Below are 7879 nucleotides of genomic sequence, written 5' to 3'. Positions count from 1 at the left end.
ATACAGGAAGAATTATTCATCCTTCTTGCTACCTGATCACCTATTTCCTTGTCTCTGAAGGAGGAATAAAAACACACGTCAGTTTCTTGTGGATTCAGCAAATGATGAGCATTTACGCATTTACAATTTAAGGAACTTTCATATAAAAAATAATAAAATATTAAAATGTTGAAGCAGTAGCAATGTTCTTAAGAGCCCAAGTCTGGAAACCAGCAAGAGTGTCTTGACAGCTATACAAGATGATGCTAACAGGCTGCTTCCCCTCATTGTCCTCAGAGAAAGTAGACACAGAAACAACACAACTGTAGTGGAGTTTTGAACACAGCTTTGTTCACTTGTTTGTTTTTAACATAGAAAGTGGGAGATGCTGGGCAAAGAAATGGTCAAGTAACAAGAACAGCTGACAAGTTTATGTAATTAGCAAGAGTGGGGTGTTAGTTATACATAAACAGGCTGGATGCAAAACCCTGGGGTTGGTCACCACTTTGGGGAACCCCACTGACTCACCCCCTTTTCAGTGGAAAAAATCCCGCCAGCCCAGGGTGCATGAATCCTCTCCCATATCACATCGGCCCTCCTCCCTCCCCCTGCAAGTCTGCATTTCCTAGATAGTGGTACAGAAAATGGGATGAGCCAATTTAGCCTAATCGATTTGCAACTACTAATGGCTTTCGGTAGAGTGATTGGGGGAGAAAAGGCCTAATTCTCATTACCTTTTGAATGTGATATCTGCTTCTTAATGACTTGAGAGTTTAAAAAAAAAAAAAGAGTCTGCTTTACCTGTTTATTGAAGACTTTTCTTGTCAAAGTTTTCTCTCCCCAAGGAAAATGAGCTTTTGGGGGGAAGTGGAAGAGGAATGGGGGATCATTCTGGCATTTTCCAGAAGGCCTGGGGTGGTAAACGAAGAGTGTGAGCAATGGCCTTGGAGCATCTGGGCATCTTCCAGAGAAGGCAACCAGCTTGCAGATGGGCTGAGTGACTTCTAATTGCCACTAAAGCTAGAGAAAAGGAGGTACGTTCTGTCTTCTTCAATAAGTTATCTACTTTGTACAATATTTTTCCAGCAACAGTAGAACTTACCAAACAAATAAATTAATGTGTTGTTACCAGGCTGAGACATGGAGAAGCCAAGAAGCTGGGGTTGTGGCAGAGAGCACACAGGATATGATTTCAATGAGCCAGGAAACAGAGCTCTCATTTCAGAACATTGAGTCCCAGGAACTCCATTGACCATTGGTGAAGGGGCCATGTCTGGGGGCCGGGTAACGTTGTGAAGACATTGTATCAACACTCGGTATAATATGGCTATTGCATAATTTTTATAGAGTAAAAGTCAAGTTCTTAAATATTAAAACAGTATGGGTGGGAATTCCCTGGTGGTCCAATGTTTAGGACTCTGCGCTCACTGCCCAGGGCCCAGGTTTGATCCCTGGTCGAGGAACTAAGATCCTGCATGCCGTGGGGCGTGGCCAACCCCTCCCCAAACAAACAAACAAACAAAACAAAACAAAAAACAAAAAAAAAGAAAAACCCCAAAAAACAAAAAACCAGTACGGGCAAAATTACCTACAATATGTAGAGTTTTGAAAATGATCGTAAGTACTTGGCCTTATTTGAAAATGCTTGCCAAGGCCCTAGGGTTTCCTTAGGACATTAAAAAACAAAAGCAGAATCGAAAACTAACTTTATCATCTGTAGCATAATATTGTAAATGTGGCCTAAAATGGAGATTTCATGAAGCTTGGAAGCACCAGCCGAATCCCCAGCTCAATCCCTTGGGTCGTTCACTTTCCCTAGAAAAGAAGCGAGGTTAAACCTCCAGCTTAAGGCAGGGAGTCTTCACCACACCCTTCAGATTAAGCTGGAGTCAGCGAGCAAGGAGAGGTGTGACTCAGTGACTCAGACTCAAAGAGAAGAGGCTGCGCTTGACTGTCGGGCCTCTGAGCCAAGGCCTCTGCCGACAGCCTTCTTGGCACTGGCCACACCTGTGTCACAGCCTCATGGCCACTCAGAGAGGCTCTGGGACTTCTTGCCTGCTGTCCGTGCCAAACCCTGGCCGATAGAGTTTTTTCTTCTGACGTTTAATTTTGTCCATTGTGAAAGGGATATACACAGTCATCCCTTGGTCTCCTTGGGGGATTGGCTCCAGGCCCACCCCGCGGCTCCAAAGTCTGCAGCAGCTCGAGCCCCTTCCAATCGGCCCTCCGTATCTGCAGGTTCCACATCAGCTGATGTGGAGGGTCAACTGTGTACAACTTTAAAGAATTAGTTTCATTCATGCTTTTCTTTTTTAGTTGAAATATAGTTGACCCGATATTACATTAGTTTCAGGTGTACAACATAGCAATTCAATATTTTTATATATTATGCATCATACCCAGTTATTACAATCTGATTGATTATTTTCCCTGTGCTGTACTTACATCCCCATGAGTTACTTATTTTATAACTGGTATTTTGTACCCCTTCACCTATTTTGCCCTTCCCCTCCATGCCCCTCCCTTTTGCAACAACTAGTTTGTTCTCTGTATCTGAGAGTCTGTTTCTGTTTCATTTCCTCTTTTTTTTTTTAGATTCCACGTATAAGTGAAAACAAGGGATATTTATCTTTCTCTTTCTGACTTATTTCACTCAGCAGAATACCCTCTAGGCCCATTCATGTTATTTCATTCATTCTTAATTGCCCTTTGGAAATGGTGGTGAGAATAGGAAGTATAGACAATCTCGTATAGCAGCTTGGACACACTTTTTAGCCTCAAAAAGGCTTGGCTTAATTCATGGCTTATTGGCTGTGTGATCTTAGGGAAGTCACTTAACTTCTCTGTGTCACTGACCCCCTGTGTATAAAATTGAAGGCTTGTACCAGATGGATTCCAAGTTCCCCTCTAGCTCTAAAAAGATCCTGATCCCAAACCAACAGAAGATACATTTTAGCCTGACACAGGTCTGCCCATTCCTGTTTCAATAAAAGATCTAGTTTTGCATTCATAAGAGTAACAAACGCTGTCTGTGCAGGAGGGAAAGATGGGGGGAAGTAGGGGTTCCAGTCTTCAAGACTGGAGAACATGAGGGACTTGTTAGAAAAAATGGGTTTCATACATTTTAATTTTTCCTTTTTAACATCTTTTTTTTTAATTTAAGCCAATAAATTCTATAACTTTGATGTAATTGACAAATTTCTTTTTTTTTAACATCATTATCGGAGTATAATTGCTTTACATTGTTGTGTTGGTTTCTGCTGTATAACAAAGTGAATCAGCTATACGTATACATATATCCCCATAATTTTTCTGAATTCCTAGGAACACTGTCTTTAACCGATCTTTCTTGAAGGTTCACTTTTTTTCTTACAGAATCAATAATCTTAACTTCCTTTTTCTATCAATCCCGTATAGAAATCCAGAATTTCAAAACTCACAGATGAAGTTATTTCTAATTTCACTTCTTATTTACTAAATTGTGTTTTTCAAATCCACATTCTCACGTCCCTTTCCTCCTTCTCTCATCCCTCGATCAACATTTGAATGGCTAGAGACCACAGATTTAAGTATATTTTCTCTTATGCACCTCTGTGATTGTCTCCCCACTACTCACTTGGGTATTACAAGTGAGTAAGTTACAATCTGAACCTAAAAATCAGTTCATAATACTCGGACATTTATGCACTTCTAACTTACAGACATTTTACTTTCTATTTGGCCAATCGTAACTGACTGACACCAGAATCATTTAGTTTCCCGGGGAGTTTAGGGAAACTGCCTTCCCTGTAGCCAACTTATATGAGCTTGAGATGTATTTACATACACCCGAGATCTTACATGAATGCAGCATTTGGGGAAATTACAGACCATCACAGACTTAAAAAGGAAAAAACATAAATAGCCCATAGAACCTTGCTAACGAGTTCAGGTACCAGGCAGTTTCACCAAGTCCTTGCCAGTATTTGTATCAATGCAGAGCAATGTGCTTCAGGAACATTTGTTCTGAATGACTGGTATTTCTGAAAGCAGATGCTATTGTAAAAATGCAGCTTAGGATAACTCCATTTATTTATCAATGCTTTCATGCAAAACAAATATTCAGTTAAAGATGGCATGCTTTGGGCTTCTTATTAGATCACAGAGGTACAAATATCACAGGGCTTTTATGTGTTTGTATGATCTGAACCAGCAAAGTTCTTTCCTCTGACCCTTAATTTTTAATACAAGCTTGTGTAAAGAAGCATACTAGCTCTCTCCACTTCTTACTCAATAACTGTTCTCGGGTTTGCATTCGTTGAATAAGTAGTAGGTTTACAGATCAAATAAAAATTTACAGACAAAAATAACCCACCAACCTTTCAAGATCCTGCTCTATACCATTGATGATGAGGAATGCTCGTTCCAAGCTGAGCTGCAGGAATGGGGATTGACAGGAACTATTCTGATGGTATAAACTCAGCCCAGCAGCTTCCCTGTCCAAGAGTCATTCCACTTTACAGTCCAGAAAGCTCTTTTTTAATAATGGAAGTGTTTGACTCCTAGGCTGGGATTTCAGCATTTAAAGAATATAATGGTTTGCATACTGTGCAGTGATTTGTAAAATGTGAATGTCGGCAAAAGCGGTGGTTACCCAGCATAACATTATCTTATTTTTAGTTACACAGTCAGTAAAACAGTTGGAAGTCTAAAATCACGGCCTAGCACTAAATGCATTACTACATTTTACCCATGCAGTCAGGGCCTGTCCTTTCAGTGAGACGATAGGAGAAAGTGGAGTGATTACTGGCAAATTAACACTTTCAATTTTAATAGAGAAGCAAAGCCTACATAAAAACATCGGGATTAGAATCTCTGCCAGTTAGATATTGTACAGGAGATGATGGGCATCTAAGCCACACTAATATACAACTGCATTTTATAATCAAAAGAACCCTTACTCATTAGTCAAGGGATAATATCTACCCACGTTGATGAAAGGAGCAACCAGCAAAATATTTTACTTTATAGCTTCTTAACATGGTTAATAGAATCATCTTGGCAATAATGGCAAGATATAATTGGCACTTAGAGAGCTGTGCTTGTTTTTGTTTCCTTCGTAAAAGCATGAAATAGTCTGTAACATTCCATCCCCTTTATCTTTAAAACCAACCTTTTCAGCTAGGTCAGTGATTTTCCTACAGCAAACTCAGAAAATATTAGGTTCCATCATATGGAATTGCTGACATTGACTCATTTGCCCACAAAAGAATGGCAATTTCATACAGTCTGACCCAAAGTGTTTTGTAAAAATGTGCACACAGAAACACAAGCAGGGGAGGGGGAAGGGTGAGCTGTGACAAAGTGAGAGAGTGGCGTGGACATATATACACTACCAAACGTAAAATAGCTAGCTAGCGGGAAGCAGCCGCATAGCACAGGGAGATCAGCTCGGTGCTCTGTGACCACCTAGAGGGGTGGGATAGGGAGGGTGGGAGGGAGACTCAAGAGGGAGGAGATATGGGGATATATGTATATGTACAACTGATTCACTTTGTTACAAAGCAGAAACTAACACACCATTGTAAAGCAATTATACTCCAATAAAGATGTTTAAAAAAAACCACTTTATTGCTGAAAAATGCTACCCATCACCTTAACCTTTAGCAAGTCGTAATACTTTTGCTCGTTGAGGATCTTGCCTCGATGTTGATGGCTGCTGACTGATCAGGGTAGTGGTTGCTGAAGGTTGGGACGGCTGTGGCCATTTATTAAAATAAGACAACAATGAAAAAAAAAAAAGAAACACAAGCACACATATATTTGGTGCTGATATATTTATTTGTTATAAAAATTGTGGATTTTGAAAGTAAATGTTTCCTGATTATTTTCCCCTACTGATCTTTCTTTGGTGGTCGTGTCTAAGACTTACCTGTGGGAAATGGTAGTTAACCCTTCCCCACATGCCCCATCTGCCATGCTCCCAAGCCACACTGTAATGAAGCAATTACCAATAAAACATGTTGCTAGTTGTTATAGTAAAATGGGAAGAAAAGTATCTTTGCTACATTTATTGATCTAAATGAAAACTTGCAAAAACGATCTCTTGACAAGTCCCCTAGACCCCTCTCCACTGTTCTTACAGCCTGATTCAGCCGTTTAATTTAAATTCTTATAAGGAAATAAATGAGGTGCTGGTGCCTCTGTTTTCTTCAGCCACTGGCTTTCCTGCCACACCTAAGGCCTTGTCAGCACCTAGAGGGGCTCCAACTCCAAAATCTTAAATCCAGTCATCCCCTTTGATCGAAAACCTTGATCATTACCACTCAATCACTCTCTTGAAAGTCTTCTTTGAATCTGAAAAAGAATGGATATACGTATATGTATAGCTGAATCACTTTGCTGTACGCCTGAAACTAACACAGCATTGTAAATCAACTATACTCCAATATAAAATAAAAATTAAATTTAAAAAGTCTTCTTTGAGATATTCAGAGCCTCGACTCAACTTCTTTCATTCCCCATCATTTTTGCTGTTATAAAAAATATCAGTTAAAAATTGGATTTCCTAATTATTTGCTGCTAGTACACAGAAACGCAGTGAACCTTTTTAGTTACGTGGTATTCAGCAACTTGGCTAAATGTTAATGCCAGTAATTTACATGGGGATCTTATGGGGTTTATGATGAAGAAAAATAGTGATATTTTTTCCAATTTATTATATTCCTTTTGAATCTTTTCTTGTTTTACTTTCTTGCTGTACTGGTTAGGTACTCCAGTACAGTGGGGAGTAAAAGAGGTCATGGGTGTCTTTTGTCCTGATTTTAAAGCCAATGCTTTCAACATTTCACTCTTAGGTATGATATTTATATTAGTTTGGTTAAAGTCTCCTTATGAGCTTAAAGATGTTCCTGTCAAGTTTTAGTTTGCTAAATGTTTTTTTTTTTTAGAATGTTCTTTTCCCATATAAATGTTGAGAAAAGCAAATTTCAAAGCAAAAAAAAGCTTCTTTCTTATAATCTTTTAAAGTGGAGTCTTAAATTAATAAATATTCTAACAAGAAACCAATTTTGCATTCCAGGTATATGTATAGACCTGGGATTATGTACATACATACATTGTATTACATTGTATTACATTGTATGTATACCTTACATACAATGTATGTAATGTATATATCTTGTTTAGGTTTTGCATCTATGTTCATGGGTGAGAGTTGCCTGTAACACTCCTTTCTTATAGGTTGATATTGTTGGTATTGAAGCAAGCATCCATCACAAAATGAAATGCATCGTGTTCCTATTTTTTTCTCTTTTCTGGCAGTTTGGATAAGATTGGAATAAGTTCTTTAAAAGTTTGCTGAACTTGCCTTGACCAAGTTGTTTTTGTGAGAAAATTTAGATTACATTAACGGTCAGAGAAATAATTTGGCTTTTCTAGTTCTTTCCAAGTTAGTTTTCATGAGTTAGATTTCTTTCTGTGAATGTCTCCAGTTCACCTAATTTTTGGAAATTTATTGGCCTGTTGTTCCTAATCTTATCTTTTTGGATTTTTGTAGTATCTGTATATTCACCCCAATAACGTTTCGTTATATAGTTTCTCTTGAGTAATCTTACAGGAGGTTGTCCATTTAACTAGTCTTATCCAAGAGCAACTTTTGGCTTTATTGATTTCTAGTGTTTGTCCTTTTCTTTTTGATTTCTGCTCTTTTTATTTTGCTTTCCTTCTGCTTTCTTTACTTTGCTTTTCTTGTTTTTTATCTGACTTCTTAAGATGGATGCTTTGTGTATTTTCAGCCTTATTTTAAATATAAGCGATTAAAGCTAAAAACGTTACTCTAAGTAACATTTCAGTTGCATTCCATGTTTTAATATGTGTATTTTCATTATCCGTCCATTTTAGCTTTCTTTTAATTTTCATT

This window comes from Tursiops truncatus, chromosome 10, assembly GCF_011762595.2.
Source record: "Tursiops truncatus isolate mTurTru1 chromosome 10, mTurTru1.mat.Y, whole genome shotgun sequence".
In the NCBI taxonomy this organism is placed as follows: Eukaryota; Metazoa; Chordata; class Mammalia; order Artiodactyla; family Delphinidae; genus Tursiops; species Tursiops truncatus.
The sequence above is the reverse complement of the archived record's forward strand: the minus strand, read 5'-3'. Positions refer to the sequence as shown.